We start from the raw sequence: 23,240 nt of genomic DNA on the forward strand, positions 1-23,240 counted from the left end.
TTTCGCCTGTACACCAAGCTTCTGCATGGGATAGTGAAGCAGGTTCTGCAAAGGACCAATGGGATTAAATCGTGGCCCTGCTGTGTAGCAGAAGTGCAGAGAAGTATAGTGAAACTTCAAGACCGTTGCAAAACTGCGCCTATATGAACCGTGGGTAAATCAAGGTGGCCAGGATTCGGACCTTCAGCCTGTGTCGGGTCAGGTGCCTTAACCTGCTCAGCCTTTTAGCAGCTGGGAGTTGGGTGGGAACAAGGGAAAGTTGGTGTGAGATGTTCTTTTATTGAACGGTAGATGGGGCTGATACACTCCCAGCCCTAAAAGTCTCGCTGAGGATTGACCGTATTCACACTCTTGAGCTTCTATCTAGCAGGATGGGTTGCAATCCTTCACTGAATCCTACGCGATCCTATGAGACCATAGGAGCTATATCCATAACGTAGTGCAAATGGCTAATATCGAGGTTTGTAACAGTTGTTGCATTTCAGGGCAAAAAGAATCACAAATTGCCAAGACAAAATCTAAGATACCACTTTTGATCCTGAAGTGTACTTAGAGTACCAGGAACGGTGGGAGGTTGGGGAATAGCTCCAGAAACTTTAATCAAAGGGAAAGAACCGGTAGGGATTGTGCTCTGCATGAATTGGGTAGGTGGTGCGTGACGGGGGGCTGGTTATTGAATGGTACCCCCATACAATAAAACATGTAAGAGGGCAACTGCAACCTGTCCAACAAAAAAAATGGGGAATCTATAACACTACAAACGTCGACACGTGTGTTATCCGGATTCTTCCTTTGATGTAATCCATGGAACCGCTGCATAGATGGTCCAAGTATAAATATTCCATAGTTTCTGCGCATGTTGGGAAGCAGAGGCATGTTGTGGAATTCCAGGGTACACCTCTGCAGGATGCGATGGAGGTATGCACCGTTTATGATTATGTTGTATGCTGTTTTCGCACTCTTGTCAGTAAGTTGACCCCTTGACCTTGAGAAAGCTGAAATACCTGCTTGTATAGCTGGTTGGCCGTGTGACCTTACTTGGTTCACTGGTTGAAACTCATCTTCGGGAGTTTGCGTAGTTGTTGCTAAGAGTGTATGTTTCTCTGGTAGGAGTGTATTGACATTGCAGAGCGAGGGGGCCAGGCATTAGAACGCTCTGCCTGTACACCTATTGCCATTGAAACAAGGACTTGTTGCTGAAAGTGATGGGTTTAACAGGGTGCAAAATGTGCACTAGCCTTTGTCTAGTCAGAATTGACTGTTGGTGGTAAGAAATGGTGTGCTGTCTCTATGTATAGATTTGAGTTGGCGAGTGACTTTTTATGGCTGGCTAGTGACTTGCAATTTGGGACCCTGGGGTTTAATGTTTCTCCTTGCTTATACAGTGAACCATGAAATTGGGAAGGGCAAGCTGTCCCAGGCACAATATGATGGTTTCCTCATAGGCTTTTAAATGTAATGTGTTTCTGGATTGGGAACTTCAAGCAATGATGAGGACTGGGGAGTTTTCACTTCTTTGCTGTGTATCTGTTGGTGAATGGTGGCGTTTAGAAGCTGCTGGAGCTTTTCCCTTACACACCTGGACCCCCTATGTGCACTTATTTAGTGTAGTCCAAGTCTTATATAAGAAGTTCATATGTTGCACGGACACACTGAGGAAGTGCGTGATAAGCAGCCTGCCTTTTTAACTGATGAAGGAGGACCTGTCCTAGCTGATGTACCCAGGTCAGATTGGCCTCCATGTGCACTTTACCATGGAAGAAGGTTGCGGGTGCGCAACCAGAGCTGGAGGCAAAACGGGGCCCAGTTTGGGATATTAGTGGCCGAAATGCCACAATCTGTCTTTGATGGAATCCATTTTAATGAAATTACACCCTAAATGACCCAGGCACAGACAGAAAAGTTACCCTAGTCCTTACGTTTCATAGTTGAAGATGCTTGGAAAAAGATCTGAGTGTCATTGTCATAATTCAGGAGATGAAGTTTGAAAGATCTACTCAATCGATCAATGTGTTGGATGTGGAAAGTACCTCAGCCTTGATGGACTCTGAATCTGGATTTGGAAAAATGGGAGGAAGAACATTAGGTCTGAAATTATTTGAACCAAGCAAGGGGTTGTCCGGTTATCTTTAGATGTTCCAGGCATGTCAGGAGGGCATTGTGATGGAATCCACCCCTTGTCTTAATTTATGGAGTGGTATGAAGTTGCTCTAGAGCGGGAAAGCCGACCTAGCAGGGCTGCACTACTCCGCTGAGGTAAATAGAGAGGGCGACAAGAATCTGAAGGACACTGTGAAGAATCCGAAGTATGCCTCACTAAAACCCTGCCTACAGTCTCCTCACAGGTGGCCAGGGGAGGACAGACGCTTCCTGATCTCCTGGGTGGTGTACTGCGGGAGGATCATGTGGGTAGAGGCAAGGCTCAGGGTAGTGAGGAGATTCCGTGGGATGAGTCACCGCATTTTTCAGCCTCCAGTTTAAACCAAGGTGGTAAATCTGAGTGGAACATCCATACCTGTTACAAGAACAAATCTATTTTTTATACTTAAAAAATCAAATTTCCTCCTCAATGCCAAAGGTATACTACTAGGAATAGTGAGTGTTGCCTTCTCTACAGCTTCTTCCTCTAATGAGGTTGAAACCCACAATCCCTCTTTTAAAAATACTAAGGGAATTTAACTACCCTTAAAAGTAGAAATGAAGTGGGGGTGGGGGGGAGTGGGAAAACCTTATTTCACTAAAGTGAACTATATGTCCCAGAATCCCACAGGGACTAAGACGAAGAAGAGGGCTTTTGAGGCTTGTAGAAGGTCGGCAAATGGGCCTAACGGCATTTGATAGGGTCAGACAATTAACATTCAGGGCCTGCACCTGAAATCAGTTGCCCCACCTGAGAGGCATAACAAGCTGCAGCAGGAAGGTAGCTGGATAAGGAAGTGGAGCAGATGCTGGCAGTAGTAGTGGAAGTAGAAAAGCACAAGGCTGGCAGTTCATGAGGAAGCGTGCTCACTTAAGGGACTCCGGGACGAGAGAAGACCAGATTTCACCTGCAGTTTCTGAGTTGGTCCTGTGTTCACAAACCATGCCTTGCTGTGGCTGCACTAAGAGAGATGTGCCGAGATTGAAGGTCTTCCCAGGTGCGCCTAGTGGCTGCAATTGCAGAGCCGTGACCGTGCTGCAACCTGAGGCCCGTGTGCAGAAGCAAGCCGAGGGACAGAGGAGTGAAAGAGGCCCCCTGTTGTCAAGGCTCTACCAGAGACACCCATGCTGCAGAGGGGTGCGAGTCCCAAGAGTGCCTAAAGTAGTAGTAGAAGGAGGAGAAGTGGAAGCTGCCCGCAACCGCAGGTTTCCCGGAGCCGTTCGAGTGAAGCTCTGTGTCAGCTTCACTGAATAACCCTTGTTGGTAACTGTTACCAGCTCAGTTGTAACTCGTATAAGAGAGGGAGCGAGTATAAGTTGTTGTTGCTATGAAAAGTCCTAATAACAATGGAAATGTATTCCACGCACATCTAATGCAAGTTGGACTGCTCACGTTCAATTTCCCATTGTTGAACTGTATAACTTTACCAGAGTGGTCGTGTGTCTCCATTTAAGAAGGGATACGCCTTTCTGAATCATTCAGAAAGTTTAAACTGACTTTCAAAAACTGTTACAAGGAATATTACAACAAAGAGATGTCGCGTGTGGACAGTTGTGATCCCCGCCCAGAATCAAATGATCACTCCTTGCTAATGAAAGAATGCAAGCCCTAACAGTTCTTTAAAGTTAAACATCTTCATCATACAGTGGTCGCGTGTACCAAAATCAGTTTCTCTTGTGAAGCTTGAACTTTGTAACATCCAGAACAAGTTTTCTATAAACGTAGAAGTTGCTGAACTAAAGATAAAAGCAAGCATTGCCGAAGCCAGTAGGCAAATCCTTTCTATAGTGAAACCAACCATATTGAAATCTAACCACCTGGATTCTGTAGTTGTTAAAGGTCCAGAGTCCTCTGATACAAGTGTGACAAGGTTATCCAAAGCTGGGAGAGTGGCAATACAGCTTCAGGGTAGCTACTGGAACCAGGAAGGTGTGCATACAGCCATGGAAGGGAGCTGGGTGCTTGTAAGAAGATTACGTCAACACTCTGTAATGCTGAGACTGTTGAAGTTGAGAGAGGACCAGATTATATTGGTGGCAGTAAGACAGACAGACAGAAGAGGCAAAGAGGCTGCCCTTTTCTGATACCATAGGAAAGAAGAGTGCCTTGCCTACCTGTGGAAGTCAGAGTCTCGTCTTTAAATTGCCTAACAAAGTACCAAGTTAAAGCAGCTCTATCAGAACTGTGGTTATCTATAATACTGTCAGTGAATGTTGTATTAAAGGTGGTTGAAGCAGTGGCATTCTGCAGAGCAAATGAGCCTGCCTCCACAGCAACAGAGAGTAGAAGGGAGTTGTCAAGAGAAAAGCAATGCCCTAAAAAGCATCCTGACAAATTATAGCATAGACACACCAGAGGTTATAAAAACATGGACAGCTGTTGAAGCAGAAGGGGTCCTTTTATCTTTGAACTGTGGCAAAACCATCTTGGAAAGAGGATATCCAGGATTACCATTGGTGCTGTTTTTGAAAGGGGAACTTTTGAACAGAAAGCTATAGGACTGTTGGCAGTGGATTTTTGTTTAGGTGAACTTTTGGAACTCTCAAGAGCCGATTCAATACTTTACTTTTCTTTATGTACACTTGAGGAATTGACTTTGGACAATCCTGGGAAGGGGATCTACCCAGGACCGGTGAAGGTCATCCAAGTCACTGGTTGTTTGGTATCACTTATTTATGTTGTTTATGATTTCCTTTTGAATGTTTCGTATGAGAGCCAGTTTTCTGTATGCGGGGAGAATTTCCCCGTAGAACTTAGAATAGGCAGGGAACTCCCTGGGGCTTATTTGCACTATTTGTTATTAATAAAATGTCTAACACTGAGAAAACCATAAGTAATTGCCCACCTCGCATTACTGCCCTCTCACTAAATTCCTCTGTCGGGGACACTGGCCTGAACTTTGCCTTAAACAGTGGCATGTGAACACTTAAAGCACCAGCATGGAGCCTGTACAGGTTAAGAAACTAGCATATCTGGAAACGGCATGTTCTGCGATAGAACTCTGCTCATGGAGCATGTAGAACGTGGGGAGTAGATCACCCAGATGCAAATCTTGCCACATAGATGCTGGAAAAAGGGTGGGACTGCCACCTGGCCTCAACGTGGCTTGCAAACCTTTTGAAACATTGGCAGTAACGCAGCACCAAAGGCTGCGAGTATTAAGTTTATGTAGTTTGCATCAGAGAGGCACGGAGCGAGCTAGTCTTGAGGACGTGAAGAAAGGACGGAGCAAGGAGAAGTGGTCAGTATACCCCTGAAGGCCCATTTCAAGCACCAGAGAGCAAGTTGCATGCTATAACACTGAAGGCACAGTGAAAGCTGGTGATCAAGCGGGGTGCTCTCTCCGTGGCGGCACAATGGAATCTGTAGAACGATCTGGGCACAATTCCCTGGATACAGAGCTGGCTGGAGTCTATATCCCAGAAGGCACAGTAAGAGAGCCGTAGAGCAAGCTTGGCACTATATTCTAGTGTACTGGGCACTGCATTCCTAAAAGCGTCCTGTGGAAGCTGGAGCTGCTGGGTGCAATATTCCTGGATGCAGAGGGAGGCCTGATCTGGGTGCTATACCCCTGCATGCATGCACTGAGGAGTAAAGTAGGAATCCTGCTGGGAGATGTAACCCTGAGACTGAGGAGCAGGAGAGGAAGCATGCTTGGCGCTATAACGCCCGAGACTAATGGGGAACCCAGTAGGATGATGGCTCCTTGGGAGAAACTGCAGAGGCATAGCTTCAGTGGGGGTGACTTAGGTGTTCCAATACTCCAATGTTTGCCCAGGTGTCGGATATGGAGAGTCAATTAAAGTTGCAGGAGGTGTCATTATTGGGCTTCCTGCCTGGCTGTTAAGTACAGTTACTTTCCTGGGAGCGATTTTCAGCCCTATTGTCAGATAATTGCTGCTCAGCAGAAAGTAATGAATGTAAATGGGCCATGGGATAAGTTGGTCTTCGGTGACCCTTTTATATGCAGAATTCCAATTCTTCAGAGATGGCACTGATGTTGGGTCTATTACGAGTGATGGGCCACACTGCAGATCCCAGTGCTTCATTGGTTAATTTGTGAAGGAAAAGGTCAATCGAATACTCTTTTAAAAATGTACAAAGTTGCCTTGTTTGACAAGCAAAAAAATACATATTTTTTTCTACCGCGATTTTGGGAGCAGGAATTTGGGTCTGACCCAGCCCCGAACCACACATTTCACACTACCCATAGTAAGTATAGCTTGGAAAAAAGGCAAACGTCACTCGCATTCTTACCGGGATATTAAAAGCACTCACGGGCCTTTGAAATATTATCAAAAATAACCGTGTGACTGTGGACCTGATTCACAGAGCGTTTCCCTATGGCATTGCGCCATTATGAAACTCTTCTGGGGAGAGCGGCTTTTGCACTTTGATGCAAGACTCGTTCAGTGATCGGGCTTTTTAATCGAGGCTTCCAATTTCGCTCTCTGCAGACGGGTCCTTTGCTGTCTTGAATTCTTAGAAAACAAACTGTTATATGTTGATAAATTACATAAATCAAAGCGCGTTATTTTTCGCATCTTGCAATTGGGGCACTCTCCCATCTTTATTTTAGGAGTTCAGAAAACTACAAAAAGGTGTTAACGCAGTGTTGTACTCTTTACGTATAGGCGGGGCCTTCATGCTCATAGGACATGGAACACACCCCCAGTGGCATCTGCTTGAATTATAGTGGGTGGGCGGGGGCGGCATGTGGCGCAATTGTGGGTTGGCGGAGCACCCTTAAATATTAAGAGAACTGCAACCATAGGCTCTCTGGATGTTTTGGACTATGACTTCCAGGCTCCCCCCCCTGCTATTAACTATTCAGGCTAGCGCTGAAGGGAGTTCTAGTCCAAAACATCTGGGGAGCCAAAGGTTGCCGACCCATGTCCTAGATCATAAATAATAAAACACACTGTTGTGCATTTGTGTGTGCAGTGTATGTATACAGCCAGACATGATTAACTGGGTATTTCCAGGAGGGGCGCTGTAAGCTGTAATGTTTTTCAAAGGCTTCATTGCATCTCTGCCTGAGGAATTCCATGAAAGCTCACAAATGTGCAAAATAAATGACTTTGAGCCTCATCGCAAGTCTGGCAGTGTAAACCGGCGCAATTAACACTGGGTGCAAATAGCGTTACCGCCGTGTCCTGCGGCACAATCGGTGCCGTATCACAACCTGGTGTTCATGTGCCCCCCGACAATGTAGTAACTGCTATTGGCGCCTGGCGTTTATAGCTCTGGAATAAGGGCTACCGCCAAGGAAGCAGTGCTAATAGCACTACCACCGGCAAACCCGGTGCTATCCGCGCTGGCGGAAATTGCATCGTCACCAGAACGGGAAGTATTGCTGCAGCCATTTTGAAAAACCCAATCCATTGAATATCTCCACTACCTGCAGCCATCGGGTCCTGTAAAGCGGCAAACATGTCCCAGGAGAGGCTACGAGACGAGTGGGCTGAACATCGCCTGAGAGCCTCTATTGGGAGCCTGTGGTCCTCACAGATGAGGTAGTGGCCCACTGTGAGGAGCTGTATGGAAGCAGGCAAAGGAAAACCAGTGGCGGACAGCAATCTGGAACACCATCACCCAGAAGGTCACAGCAGTTTCCAGTGTACCCCATGATGGTGAGGACTTCCGTAAACGGTGGAATGACCGAAGGGTAAGGGGACTGCTGTCCCAGCACCGCTGTGAGTCCCTGACGACAGGAGAAGACCCCATCAAGCCACTGGTCCTCACCGCCTGGGAGGAGAAATGTAATGCAGTGCTGGACCTCGAAGGGATCTACGGAGTCAGCAGTGTGGAGGCAGGAGCTAGCGGCCTTGAGGTGAGTGAACCCCTCCACCCCACAAATTCATGCACAAATGACAACCAAGCATAAGACGCCCCAGTGACAGGGACACAAGTCAGCAGACCCCAAAGCCAGGCATGCCGACAGGGCAGAGTTAAGGGGTGCCACATCAACCACCAAGTCAAGGTTGCAAGCGGCAACATTGTATAATGAGCACTGGACGAACATTGTTTATGTGTTTGATGCAAGACGTCAGTAAAGCTAAACTGCTGATGAATGTTTGAACTTCAGAAAGATACTATACCGTTAACCGAGCTGTCTGGCACTGTGAGCGTGCTCAATCGAAGTTCTCTGTAAGGTATCCCGCCAAAAGAAACGAAAGCCAAAGTATTGATCAGAATATTGTATGAAATGAATGGAAGTGTTCCTGCGCCGTTTTAAGCAAAACCCATTGCACATTCAAAATTCTCTGATTTCGAGATCAAGAAAATCCGAGCCCAAACGAGGGAGACCAAGAGTAATTTTGGTACAAAGGGGTGTGAGCCCAAAGGAGGGAAACCCACGATAATTACTGGAAGCGAGAACTTGTGCATGTGAAGATCTTAATAGAAATGGAACTTTGATATTTGTTTGTTATGACAGGCCCTCTACAGTAAGAGACTGTTATTTGAAAAGAGACTTTGGCAAAAGCCGTGAAGTCTATGCTTTGAACTGTATCCTTGTGTCAAAGAAGCCAGAGTATGTGCAGAGCCTGAACGTGCCGCCTTGCACCATGCCGAAAACGTGGAGAAGGGAAGCCAAATGCTCAAACGTCCTTGCATTTTATTTCTTGAACACTTTTGTTGCATACATTATTGTCCCACACCCTTTTGTATTTAGAAGTACGAATTGGAAATGGGTTTATTAGTATAGGCCCTTTCGTTTTGACAGAGACTCGACTAGGCATGCCTTACTATTATTTGAGGGCCGTCGCTTGCTCCGATCCTTAGATTTAGGTCAAATAGGCGTTCAACCAACCCATTGAAGTTCAATGAACACCATTGAACTGAGATCACTTGTGTCTGTCTTCACTGTTTTGATACCATGCCTTTCTTACAGGGAGGAAAGAAGCCCTGATGGTGAATGACTCTGGGACACTGGCTACCATGAGTGGGCATGCTGGGGAGTTGGTGGTGGGAGGGGGCATAGTGTGCTGGGAAGCTGCTGGGGGCAAGGGGGATGGTGTGCTGGGGAGTTGGTGAGGGGGGTAGTGTGCTGGGGGAGTTGGTGGGGGACAGGGGGTAGTGTGCTGAGGAGATGGTGGTGGGAGGAGGGATGGTGTGCTGGGGCGTTGGTGGTGGCACGGGGGATAGTGTGCTGGGGGATAGTGGGCTGGGGAGGGGGATAGTTGGGGCACTTCTATAAAAACCGTACAAATGAATCAATGCAAGGACATTCCTGATTGTGTCATTGTCATGTTTATTGATTGGGGTAGTGTCACACAGTGGTGCATGGCTTGTGCCATGGGAAAGTGTCAGAAGAAATTCTCTCAGTCCCTGGCGTGCCATTCTCCCACCCCTCATGTTATCTCTGGCAATACGTGCATTTGCCTCTGCCACAGGCACTGCTACCTCATCCTCTGGGGGTGGCATGTCCACATCAGGGGGTAGTAGAACATTTCTCCCCAGGCAGATATTGTGCATCATATCACACAGAAGTACAATTTTCACAACGTTCTCTGGAGCGCACATCAAGGCACCATTGGTACAGTGGAGGCAGCGGAAACATGCCTTTTAGGAGGCCAAAGGTATGCTTGATGCAGACCCGGGTCCTGTTGCGAGCGTGGTTGTAGCCATTCTCTTGCAGTGTTTGTGGAGCACGCACAGGGGTCATTAGCCAGGGCAGCTGTGGGTATGCGGAGTCAGCTGCATGGGTGGAGGCACAGGCATTAATCGCTGTGTAAGGTGTGCGGGCGGACCTACACAAAATCAGGTCAATGGAGTACTTGGGCATGCAGATGAGCCTTCATTTTACGGCATACGTCTATTCATGCAGTGTCACTCATGCCAAATGTTGTTTGTGCTTCACATGCACCCTGTTCCCTTGCAGCATATGCTATGTAGGGTGTCTGTCCGTGACATGTCCAGCGGGCATAATGGCTGTCATGTGGATGTGTATTCACATCGTGCATGGGGAATGTTGCTCGGTTCACCATGGATCCTCCCAGGGTGTATGGTGTCAACGGGGGGGGGGCATTGTGGACTGCCTGCACATGGGTGTATGGCCGTGGCACTGGCAGGGATGTTGTGCTGTGTGGGAATTTGCACATTTTGCTGCATTGCTTTGGTGGGTGCATGTTGCATTGTGTTACATGTGGGTGTATTTGGTTGATGGTGTATGTGTACTACTGTTACTCCATGCAGGTAAGTCTGACATGTACATGCTCCTTGGTCTGTACTGTGACATTGGTGCGGGAGGTGGCTAAGTGCCGATCGAACCCGACTGAGGGATGCCAAGAAGAAAGCTAAGGGAAGTGAATCCTGCCTTGTTATAAAACCCAAGTGAACTGTGCTGTTTGGCAAATGTGAACCCGACTGAGGGATGCCTGCGCAATAGGGTGAACAGTAACACACCCGTGAACATTGTGATGACAAACGTGAACCCGACTGAGGGATGTCCACAGTGAGTAGTTGGTCTGAACCCGACTGAGGGAGGCCAACGTTGAGAGAATGATCGAAGCCTGGCTGAGGGGGATCCACAGGAGAAGAGTAATCGCCTAACGTGAACATTTATTGAAGACGCTTTTTTGATAGTTTATGGTCAATCAGGCCTTCTAAGGCAAGAGACTTTGCAGGAAAGAGACTTGGCCCCATATGGTCCTGGTATCGTTGAAGGGAACTGCAACCTCATGCTGGCGAGGCCCATGAGTGTCCTGTGCTCAAGAGTCCCGCCTTGTCATGTGCTAAAAACGTGGGGAAGGGAGACACCAGCCATACCATCCTGCAGGGGTGTTGCTAGGTCTGGAAAAGATCCAGGGCTACGCTACTTTTGGGATTGTGGGGACTTTGGGCTAGCTAGCCTTTTTGGTTGTAACCCCCCCCCCACCAGCTACTATCTGGGGCTACAACCAAAAGACCCAGGGCTATAGCCCCCTCAGCCACCCCCCACCAGCCTCCCATCAACACCTCTGCCATCCTGATTTATCATTTGGTGAACACTTATTCTGGTAACATTATCCCACACTATTTTGTAACTTAGCGGTAAGGTTTGTCAATAGTTTTCTTTTTTAAAATTTTTTTTTAATTTTTTTTTGTATAGGCCCTTTTTATTTGACAAGACGCCACTAGGACTGCCTTATTATTATTTAATGGTCGTAGCTTGGTCCCATTTTAGATAAGGCAGATTTCTCACCCATTCATACAGTTTATTAAACGGCCTTGAACTGTGATCACTTGTCTGTCTTTACTGTTGCCACCGTGAGTTCCTTACAATTCCAAAATGGTGGTTTCATCAAAAGATAACTGGCCATCTAAAGATTACTAAAGATTATACAGGGGCAATGAGCAGGAGAAATAAGCTAGAATAGCAGTAATTACAGGCCTAATAGTTAAAACGGTATTATTCAACACAATTCTAGAAAGTATGACACCTACCTGTCAAGCATAAGTGATCGTCCTATCATTAGGAAATAAAACAATAGAAATTAAAATATTTATTTTAAAACCTAGAGACAAGTGGAAATTATCAGTATTAGTTGTGTTTACAGTTAGCATTAGGAAAAGCAGGGGCATGAATTCGATCGGAAGATGGCAAGTGCAATAGTTACTAAACGTGCCCAATTATTATGTCTTGTGTCCGGATGTAGCAAAAACAAAAGAGGTGATGGCTGGAAGGTTTAGAATGAATCTTAACCACTGACATTGCGCGGGGCAACCCTCCATACCATCGTTATTCACCTGCCAAGCCATTACAGAAGGGGAAAGACCATATGCATATCAGTCTTGGTCCCACCCAAAAAGGGGCAGTCCAGCCTGAACTGCTAGGTCACATCCCTTCTGCCCGAGACCACAAGCATCCCCAGACATGTTTCGGCCTTGTTGGGTGTCATCAGTGTGGAGTAGCTTGGGTCTCTAGGCCCAGCAGGCATGGGACCCACTCTGGGCATACCCGTCCCACTCGGGGTGACAATAGCAAAACAAAAGAGGTGATGACTGGAAGGTTTAGAATGAATCTTAACCTCTGGCATTGCTCTGGGCAACTCTCCAGACCATCGTTCTTCGCCTGCCAAGCCATTGCAAAAGGGGATAAACCATAAGCAAATCGGGCTTGGTCCCACCCCCAAAGGGGTAGTCCAGCCCGAACTGTTAGGTCACATCCCTTCTGCACGAGACCACAAGCATCCCCAGACATGTTTCAACCATGTTGTGCCTCATCAGTGAGGAGTAGCTTGGGTCTCTAGGCCCAGCAGGCACGGGACCCACGTCTGCGCATACCCGTCCCACTCGGGGTGACAAAGCAAAAACAAAAGAGGTGGTGGCTGGAAGGTTTAGAATGAATCTTCACCACTGTCCGGATGTAAATATATTCATAATAGTGACCAGCATTCACATCTACACACGGGCAAGAGGACTGCTTTCACGAAGTAAGAAGTTCAAAGTGAAGCAATACATTTAAGGTAAACCACTAATGTTACCACTTTGTTTAGTTGTTTACCACATTTGGAGTTATTCTAATTATGTCTAGTCTGGACCTACTAGGTTGTTATTCCTCCTCATATACTGAGAAGGCAGAACGAGCACTGCTATTACATTACAACGATGGTAACAAGTACCAGAAGGTGGGAAAACAAGGAATTATCTTCTGATGAGCATTTTCAAAAGGCGCTGATAATTTATAACGGGGAATATTCCAAGAAAGAAATTAAAAGGTACTCTCCAATAGAGCTTTGGAGCACTGTTGAAAAGGTAATTCAATGCTTCAATCAGAGCATAGAATAGAGCAGGACTTATTGCAGCACTAGGAGTTTGTCCAACACTATTTGCATGGCCAGATGAATGCTGCCAATATAGGCAAGTTTGTATTCATGGTCGAAAGGATTAAAGAAATGCTACTTTGCTGACCAGCATTAAGATGGACATGAAGTTGGTTAAGCACTTTTACTGACGCTTATATGTGCTTAGCAGTAAGTACTATTAGTCAATTATTACTAATCAAAACCTCATCCATGGTAACTTCAGTTGATCTTGAATATCAATAGTGGGTATTGGTTACACGCAACCTTGCATGTTCACCAAGATGGTTAAGAGGATAAAGTTATTAACCGATTAAGAGCTTCTCATGAGAATCTTTGTTTTCAATGATTTCTTTCATGTTTTCTATAAATGTACATATCACCAGGATAGTTGTTATTGAAAAGTGATCTAATAGGTTTTTCCAGTGAAGTATCCAGGTCACCAGATTCTGTTTCACCATTGACGTGCAAAAACAAAAATGCACATGTTGGCACACATGCAATAAGTTATTGTTTATTGAAGTAAGGTTTTAATTGTTTGGCAGCAATATAATAGGTTATTGTTTCCTTAAACTAAAGTTTAAAGTGTTCATTACAAAACGTCATTCCAAAAGGTTACAGTTTGAACGTTTATGTAGTAAAAACTTTAAAAAAATAAACAAAATATATGTTTCTATTCCAGGAGATTAGTACAATATATTCAGCGATAGAGAGTTGGTGAAACGGCGCAAAGAAACCTTCAAGTAAGTGTTGGATTAGCGCCTACTAACAGCAGTGGTCGAAGTTTATGAAAAGAAGTAGTGGAGCTATATTCCCTACTGGCCTGCACGCTCCCCACAGACCCCATTCCACGCCCTCTCCCATGCACAATTAAAAACCCCAAAACACATGTGCCTGCTTTTTAAGGAAACGTCCTGTGCAGTGCACTGAAAGTGCAAGTTTCAACTTCTTCCTACACTTTTATTTTAAAGCGAAACCGTTCCGGAACGGCTTCTTTTTAAAATAAAAGTATAGGAACGATAAAAGGAGGACCGCTCCCACCCACTTCGACCACTGACTAACAGGCACCACAGGAGTTCTAATCGTATCCCCCCTTTCCTGTAATCATCGATACCAGGGCAGGGAGTTTGATGGGAGAATGATTAAACCCACAAAACTAGAGATATGCCTGCATCTCTAAAGTGCAGCACCAAAACACACACATGAAATGCTGCTGGTCCACACAAAAACAAGCCAGGTTATTTGCAGCAAGGTCAGCATTTGGTCAAAATTAAAGGAAAAATAAAACCAAAGTCTACTGAAGCAAAGCTGTGGCTTAACCCAACCTGACAAAGATTCATGTATCGAGGAGGACCCTGCACGACGTGGCCTGTGAAGGACTGCATTTCTGTTCCCAGCGCTAGAAACAAAAAAAGGTCAAGATGCCCCACTATTCTGCAGGGTCCTACAGAACCCCCAAACTGCAGCCAGGCATGCTATATCCAGTGTGAAGAATCTGCAAGTGAACTAGGTTTGTGTCAAATGTCCCGTAATATGGGAAATGTGTAATGCTCATCAAGGTTCCATTGAGCACAGGCCTAGTGAGAGAGCAATCGCATCACACACATGTAATCTAATAAGTGGCAGGAACCCTAGCAAGCGCTTCTTACTCACTCTAGAGTGTAGATGGATCCACGACTGCTACTAGATAGTGACAGATTTCTCTCTCACAAATTAAACACATTGAGAGGTTACAGCTCGCCCATAAATGTGCACAGAGGATCAAATCCCTTTCATCAACTAGAGACACTAGCACATGATCCAGCTCTTCTGTGTAGTTATTTGACATGTTACTAAAGAACCATTCCCCCAGCTGTGGCCCACTTTGATTTCGAAGCATGCCCCCATTTGGTTCAACTTTATCTGCAAATGGGAACATGCATTTGCCCACAATCCCACCATTTACTACAAAATCGGAAACGGGGATTGGAAGCCGCGGGATTGTTTGACCAAACTCGGGATTGCAGCAGTGGCATCGCAGAACCTTTCACTCCCTTCAATGACATCACAGGAAGAGGGGGTTCAAATGATCCTCAACCCTAATAAATGGTTGTTTTAGTTATTCCATGGAGAGTTGTATTAAGGTTGATTTTTGCCTTTTTCTTATTAATTGTGTACAATTTGACTTTTAATGGGTTTTGTTATTTGTTTAGTCAAAAGAGACAGAATTGTTAATTTTTCATTCATGATTCGATTTTGTGTGTATTGTAGTTGTGTATATGATTCTTTTTTACTTTAACAATAACATTGCATATTTTGACACTCCTGGGAATCACAATTTATCTGGGACTAGTAGACTTTACCTGCAAAATTTGCCATATTATTGTTTATTCAATCTCGTGTGACACAAATGTTGTGTTTAGTTTTAGTAATTGGCCAACTGAAACTGCAGCATGCGAAAAACTATGACTGCTGGGAGATGGAATTTGTAGATTGATTAACTTTGAGTTTCTCAAAGTGACACGATTTTGGTAAAGTCTGAAATCTCAGATTAAAACTCAAATCTTTAGATTCCAAAATCGGCAAACGTAACAACGGATTTCTTTTCTTCTCCTTCCTCTCCTTTCTTTCCCTCCGTTCCACTTTTCTCCACCCTATGTACTATCTTGCCCTACGCCTAGGGACAAGGACAACGGAAAAACACCTATGAAAGGTACCACTGTGGGCGGACAGGTCTGCATGGAGCGTATAGATGTACCTGCAAAGTTTAGATTGGTTGGGGGGGATGCATTTGTGGGGCAGGGCAGGATGTGCCTCCGAGAACATGGTTAGAGTGGGGCACAGCGTGTGGATGAAAGGGTGGAATATGTCTGTGTGGGTAGTTGGGTACATGAAGTGTGGAGATGTGCATGAGGTGGAGGGTGGTGGCTAGATTTGTGAAGGGAACTGGACTATGTTTTGGATGAGGGAAGTGGATTAGATTATTTATACATGATCCATATAACACCTGACCGGTCTGATTTGTAATTCAGGGGAGCTATTTAGCTCCTGCTTGTAGTCTAGTAGATCCTGGTTAGATTGACACCAACAGCTACATTTGGCTCCTCGAGCCAACTGATGCCGAACAAGCACATCCATGTGAATTCAACTCTGTGCATTTGGGAGAATCTATAAATAGACATTAGGGCAAATCATCTGACATTTGAAGCATAAGGGGTCATAAATAATGGACACAATGATATTTTTGTGTCTTGTGTGGCAGGGGCAAGTCTTTTCAAGCATGATTACAAGTTCAGCCGGTAAGCCCTCCTATACGAACTGTCAAAGAGGGCACACTCGATAAATGGGTACATTTCGAAGAGGACAGTGGTAAAGGAAACAAATCCAACTTTGAGGATTCCTGTGATACTACCTCGTTGAATGACAATAGGTCCTACAGTAGTTAATTCAACACACATGGAATCTGGAAGTCTATCTAATACCCATACAGCTCAGCTCTGACCTATGAGGAACCTGTGGGGAAATGGGTAAAACTAGTTGAGTTAAAGCAGACCAGGGGAAGCCCATTTATGAACAGAAGCTATTTGTTGAACCTTTTGAAATCAGCCACCCTTAAAATCCATTAACTACACTGACATAGAACACGTGGAGCTACCAGCAATTGACTGTGCAAAAAGAAATTGGGCCCTTACAGAGTTTGTATCCCCTCTAGTAGTGGAACTGTTATGTACTAATCTGAACTTGATCCATAATAAATGATTTGACTTTATTATATGCCGGAAACTTTATATGGCGTCTGCCCCTACAGAGATAAGATGTTAGATAGACCCACAGAGGTTAAAGCAGGACATACTACTGAGCGTTCCAGTTTACTGTCTTGCGTGGCAAAATCCATTCCAGTGAAATAAGCTGTGGTTCTGCAGGACAGACGGATCCCTAAATTGCTGGGGATGTGGACCCATGATATGTGATAAAACAGAAATATTACTTATTATCTTGGAACACTAGGGGATATCGCTCCATTCTTTGTAATGAACTTGGATTGAATGAACTTAAAGACTGATATATTTGCCTTGCAGGAAACATTGAAGACACAAAGTTTTACAATTGATGGCTTTCACATCATACCACAGCCTGCTTTTGCGCAAACTAGAGGTAGACATGTGGTGGGTTTATGCATAGGAGTGACAACTCACCTTTTAGATTCTCTGCAGGCAAGTTAAGTGTAGCGATTGAAAGTTTATCTACTTTGATAAAGAAACTGTTAATAATCTGTGCGCGCATAACAAATGCAACAACATCATTGTGATGGCCGATTTTAACAATCAAGACATTGCCAGCCAGGTTAGAGATACTGTGGAAAGTGAGAAGTGTTCTTCTATCCGTTCAGAGACAGTATTAATCATAAAGGTGTGGAGACCTCACGTGGTTGGGTTGAGTTGTTCTCCCACTATGATGTAGAATTAATAGTGATGGAAAACAAAAAGGGGGCAAAGGAAGTGTATACCTGGTCCAATGGGAAAGTATTTTCACGTTTGGACTATATCTTTGCTAGTCCCTATATTGAAGGAAAATATTCGGTAATTAAGGTGAATCATAGCGTGCCCAGTGATCATGCGTCTCTTCCTTGGTCTCTCAAATTTTCTCTGGGAAAACGAATACCTGAATTTAAAACCAAAGTCGAAGTGAACGCTCCGAGAAATTGATTGATTTGGAGCACTTTTAATGTTGCCTTATTCAGGGGTGCTAATGGAATAATATGAAAAATCAATATTAGTAAAACTAAGGTCATGGTGATTGGTAAGGTGGGGGAAAGGAAATGCAGAATTCAAATGGAAAATCGACAAGGAGAAGCTGGAACTTGTTAAAATGTACACATCTTGGAATCCTGATAATCACTACTCCCAAATTAACTTATTTGGGCACCTACATTCGTACTAAGGTCATGAAGAAATACTAGTTATTCAGAATTGTATTAATAGAAAAGGAGGCCATAATATAGAAAGATTCCTGGAAATATATAGAACCGGTATAATACCTTGTGTTATATATGGATTAGAGACTCTCCCTTTGACAATGGTCACATGGTTGGATAAGCTAGAGGGCAAACTACTTCGTTCCATCCTTGTAGTACCACAGGCGGTGCTGGTGGAAGCGCTCCGATTTCAGTGGGGAACTCCCTCATTTGCTACCCTCTGGCTTATTCGTAGGGTGAAGTTTTACATCACTCTCAGAAACTCTAGATCCAAGTTGAAGACGCTTTTGCAGATTTTTGCAATGAATTATAGTAACCATGAAGGGAATGAATTGTATGAAGATCTAGAAAAAAAGAATGCACCACCTATTAGCTATCTGCACCGGAACATTTTAGGTACTTTAGATTATCTAGGCGCATGGGACAAAATTAATAAAGACGAGAGATTGATTGTGTCGCCTTTGTATGAGAACGATAAAGACTTCTCCTCACCAACTGTGAAGCATTAACAGAAAAATATACGCTAAGTTATGGTAGATATGGTCAGATAGAGGCTACAAAAAGGATCAATTGTGGAGTACCCTGCAAGAAGGGGAATAGTTAGTCATTACCATAGCTGCCCAGCCCTACATGTATGGAAGGAAATAACAAAACTATGGGAAACTCCCAAAAATGTGTGATTTAGGACTTTATAAAAAAAAAATATATATATTTACTCCTGGTATTGATTATCGAGAATGCAAATTAAAAGGAACTTTCTATTTAATTGATATGGGATATCACATGTAAGAATGCTTTCTTTGTATTTTATAGTTGTAATTAATGTTTTAATTATTGTAGTGCAAAAGGTTTTGTTGTCTTAACCACAATGCACTTTAATTAAAAACTCTTCCTTTTTTTAAAGGAAGTTAGAATTGAGGAACGCTGTGTACTAGCTATTTGTTACCCCGTGGTAGCTCCTTGTCACTGCTTAATGCTAGATACCAAGGAGCTGCTTTAAGCTCCTGCTGTTCCGACCTTAATGCCTGTAATTATTGCTTAGCGTGCACGAGATTACCATGGCTAATCCAGTCATTTAGGGGCTTATGTTCATAGGGGGCGTAATGTGAGAAACATGACTAAAAGCCTCATTTTCGTTCATTTTTAGGTCTAAGAGGAGGAGCGGAGAGCAACTTGCCTTTCTGCCACCTCCCTTCTTCTCTGCCATACAAATGCCCCAGCATTTGCTCCAGGATACATGTTCATGGTGGTGTAAAAGCTAGGTGTCCCTATGGAAGCCCGCCAGCTTTATTTATGCACCGGCATTAAGCATGTGGTCTCTTTAGGGATCCATTGTACACGCTGCCAGCCATGTTTGCATGGCAGGCAGTGTCTACAGTTAAATCGCTGCATACCATGTGCGTGAGCATATGTTTACTCATTTGCGCAGTGGGGTGCAAATGTGCAGGCCAAAAGACGGTATACAACTGTCAAATTATAATTCTGAACAAAATTAGCTCCATGGTGTTTATTTATAATACTGGCTGAAATCAACATGGTTAATCCTCTGCCTCTTCTCATTAGTGCTAGTCGCCTGCCAATCATTATGGCAAATCTCCTGCTCGTGTGGTCATTACAGCTAATACCTCCTGAAGGCAAAAGTGTTCATCTCTGTACTCGTCCCTAGCGCAACAACATTCCAATTTTATTTTTTTAATGATTTATAAAGGCGCTTATACAGCAAGAGAAGTGTATCAAAGCGCCACAAGTCAAAAGGGAAGGGAAACAAAGGAGCAAATATACATTGATAAAATAACACTGAGTAAAACGAAACAAACAACGTTCCTACTGGGCCTTGTGACATTCAAAGCGTGCAAGTGCAGGGAAGAGAAAGGGAAAAAAAAGAGGGGGCGAGGGGATAAGTGCTATTAGGGTCCCCCGGGGAGGAGGAGTACCAGTGGTTCCTGTTGGAAGGCAACAGGTAAGTGAATTGGTGGAGATGTTCTAGGCGAAAGGGAGAGGTCTACTGCCTAACCAGTAAGTGCAGGGCGAACGCAAACCACCGACCAGGGCAGTGCAGGGGAGGGGGGGTGGTGTTGATGGCGATAGGGCAGGGTGCCAGGATTCTATTGGACTCTTGAGGAATCAGGCCGCCCATCTCAGTGACTGGGTTGGGGGTGGTTAGCACGGAAGGGGGAAGAGGGGGGGGGGGAGGAGGAGGAGGAGGAGGAGAAGAAGAGAAATGTCTTGAGTTGTTTGTGGAACTTGAGGTGGTCCAGTCCCAGGCATGGAGGGAGGGAGGGAGGGAGAGGGAGGGAGACAGGGAAATAGGGAGAGGGAGGGGAGGGGAGGGGGGGACACTGACACTGTTCCATTGGAAGGAGCCATCTGAGGAGAGGGATCTGCCCCCAGCTCATTGCTTGCAGAAGCGTTTGACAAGAAGAAAGTTCGAATGAGAAGATCGAAGGGATCCGGAAGAAGAGTCTTTAGTAAGAGAAGGCTGCAGGTAGTGTGGGCCCAGGCCCCAGACAGCCTTGTGGATGATGCAAAGGGCCTTGAATTTGATCCTTGCAGCAACTGGGAGCCAGTGCAGAGCTGCAGTCCCTGGGCTTGAGGCCAAGGATAAGTCTTACAGCCCCATTCTGGATTAGTTGGAGAGGGTGGAGTGAAGAAAGAGGCAGTTTGAGGAAGAGGCTGTTACTGTAATCCAGCCTGGAGAGGACCAGAGCTCTAGAAACATTGTGTCGCAGATGACCCCAAGGTTTCTGGCTTCAGTGGAAGGAGACGGAGGTGAGCCCATAGAGGGCGGCCAGAGTGCAGGAGGGAAACTGGGAATAGGTGTCCCAATACAATCCAACTAATGCATAGGTTTAACATAACATATACACATTCTTAAACAACATTTAATCAGCACTATATAAAAAAACAAAGTTAAAGTAAGAGGTCAATAACGGCGCCGGTAAGTATTTTAAAAAATCTCTTCAAATGATTGATGAGGTAATTCCTTTGTGCCCATGCACGATTAAACCTCGACACCATGTAAACAACATTTGGATCAGCAGTCATTTTGCATAACCTCATGTTTTTGACAACGGCTGTGGAGTACACATGGGCAGTTCGCAAGCAGACTGTGTATGGGAGCGTTTGTAGACTTAAGTACCACATTTGACACAGTAAATGGAGTCACACTCTGGAAGAAACTGGGTGCTTGGGTTTTATCAAGCGATCTGTTAAACATCATAAGTACTCTACTCTGAGACCTCAATCAAGGTCTGCATAAATAACAAAAGGTTGCCTCACACGGACCATCAACAAGTCAACAGGGCTGAAACAAGAATGCGTGCCGGCACTGTTTCTTTTTAACTTCTACATGGCGGATCTCTTCTCACTTGCAAAGTCCCTTACGTTTCCACTGAGGCTTGGCTCCTTATCGTACTCTTGGATTGGCCGATGACTTGGTGCTCTTGAATATAACGCATAGGGACTACAAGTCTAACTAGACTCTTTGATGTTTTTGATCACAGGTTATCATCAATTTAACCAAAAATAATGTTATTTCATGAATCAAAGAGGAAACCAAAGGAGTCATACAAATGGAGTTTACAAGGAGAAAAGCTTGAAGTAAAGGAATATAAATATCTGGGGATACTTCTGGATTCCTGCCTAAACTGGAAAGCGCACATCAAAAAGCTGGAAAGTGAAGTTATCCAACTCTCATCAGCAATCTGGCTACTGTGACAAATCTAGCGAGGTCATCACTACTTTACCGGCGGACATATTCCCTCATGTGGCCAGGGAAAGGCAGAAGTTACCCGACTCTGACCCTGGGGGTGGCTATTTGTGGGAGGACCGCCCTTGGGGAGGCGAAGTAAACTCACTGGGTCAAAACAAACATTTCAGCACTTTGTTTGCCTCTGATAACACCCATTTGCCCCTCCCCAATTCCTATATGGCATATTATATTGTAGGTGTAGACCATCCAGTCATGACTAATCACCAACAATATTTACCTTCCCCCTTTACTTAATACTGAGATGAGGAAGAGGATTGGAGTAACGAAGATCACTACAAGCAGAAAGCAAAGGCTGCATTCTTGTTGTTGGAAAAGATTAACGGGTGCCGGAACATTTAAATGTACCACACCTGACGAGAAGGAGAGAGTTGCTTCTCCTGATATCGATCAGGACACCGAAGGAGAGCAGGGCGCGGTGTGGAGCGGAGAAGCTGCTGGAAGTGCCATCCAGGGAAGTCGAGCAGTGGAAGGTTAGTCACGCTTGTGCCACTGACATCAGGAGCTGTCAAGTGAGGAGGGAGGCAAAGCGGGAACCGGAGAGCCAACGGGACACTCTCCCAGCCAATAAGCTAGCATCCGTGAAAAGGGTAAGACGCGAGGGACGCCAAAGCCCCCAACAGAGACTGGTAAACTCTGAGGGAGCGTTTGTGATGCTGGGGAGCTTCATGGCAGATGCCTTGTACCGTTGATTAACCTGGTAAGCCCAAACAAGGGGGCTGGGATACTGGGGAAAGAGACTAAGACTACTGAAAAGGGGTTTCTGACCCAATACCGTAAAAGCGTAAAGAATCGTGGAACTGTGTAAAAGACAAGGTGAGCAGTGAGAGTCCGGGACTTGCACCCAAACACTGAGCCAAATGAGAAAGCCCTGACAGGAGAGTAAATCGGGCATCAAGCGAGTCGGGGACCAGCACTCATCAAGTTTGCTGAACTTGAGAAAACTTGTGCCCCAAATGTGTGGAATCCAGGGGAAAGGGTGTCTCCCCTGTCAATGTGGAACTGTGAAATATGTGAACTGTGGAAAAGCTAAGAAAGATTGAACTGTGGAAAAGATAGCGATCAGAGGCGGAGATACACCCCTTGATCTTGTGAAAACCTTGAAGGGAAGGGTCATATTCCTTCAGATTGTGTAATGGTATAACTCAAAAGCGGTCAAGAGAAAGAACACATATCTGGAATTAATAGACTGTGTAAACTGGAGGAAACTCGGTGAGGGGGGGGGGAAGAGCCGTCGATTGAGGTTGTGGAGTATATTAATGTGACATTGAAAAGCCAGAGAAATCCGGAGGAAAGGAAGGCCTCCTTTTCTGGTGGAACTTTATTGGTTTATTTTACACTTTAGAACTTAGTGTTTGGAACTTTGGAAAGAAGCTGCAGGTGTTCAACTAAAAGACACCCCCCCACTTCACTTTTATATTAAGATTAGTGTGTGAGGGTCAGATTAGGGTGTTGGACACAGGACAGAAAACTCTTTGTTTTGGACACTCTAACAGACGTTTCTTGAGGCGGGGAGATCCCTCTTAGAGTTAGGGATAGGTAGGATTTCCCCAAACCTCTTTTATTAATGAAAGTATTTCACCAACACCA

The 23,240-nt window shown here is 45.0% G+C and overlaps 1 protein-coding gene across 2 annotated transcripts in view; it reads left to right on the forward strand.

Moving 5' to 3' along the window:
* The window catches only part of SLC22A31 (solute carrier family 22 member 31), a 325,367-nt gene that overhangs the window by 11,706 nt on the left and 290,421 nt on the right, over positions 1–23,240 (forward strand). Inside the window, exon 1 of one of the 2 annotated variants that reach the window (XM_069635629.1) lies at positions 13,651–13,670. The exons of the other annotated variant lie outside the window; for it this stretch is intronic. The gene's annotated coding sequence lies outside the window, so the exon portion shown is untranslated. Of the gene's footprint in view, positions 1–13,650; positions 13,671–23,240 lie in introns of those variants that run through there. 2 annotated transcript variants of the gene reach the window in all.

The sequence above is a fragment of the Ambystoma mexicanum genome, chromosome 1q (assembly GCF_040938575.1).
Source record: "Ambystoma mexicanum isolate Mex_15411 chromosome 1q, UKY_AmexF1_1, whole genome shotgun sequence".
NCBI lineage: Eukaryota > Metazoa > Chordata > Amphibia > Caudata > Ambystomatidae > Ambystoma > Ambystoma mexicanum.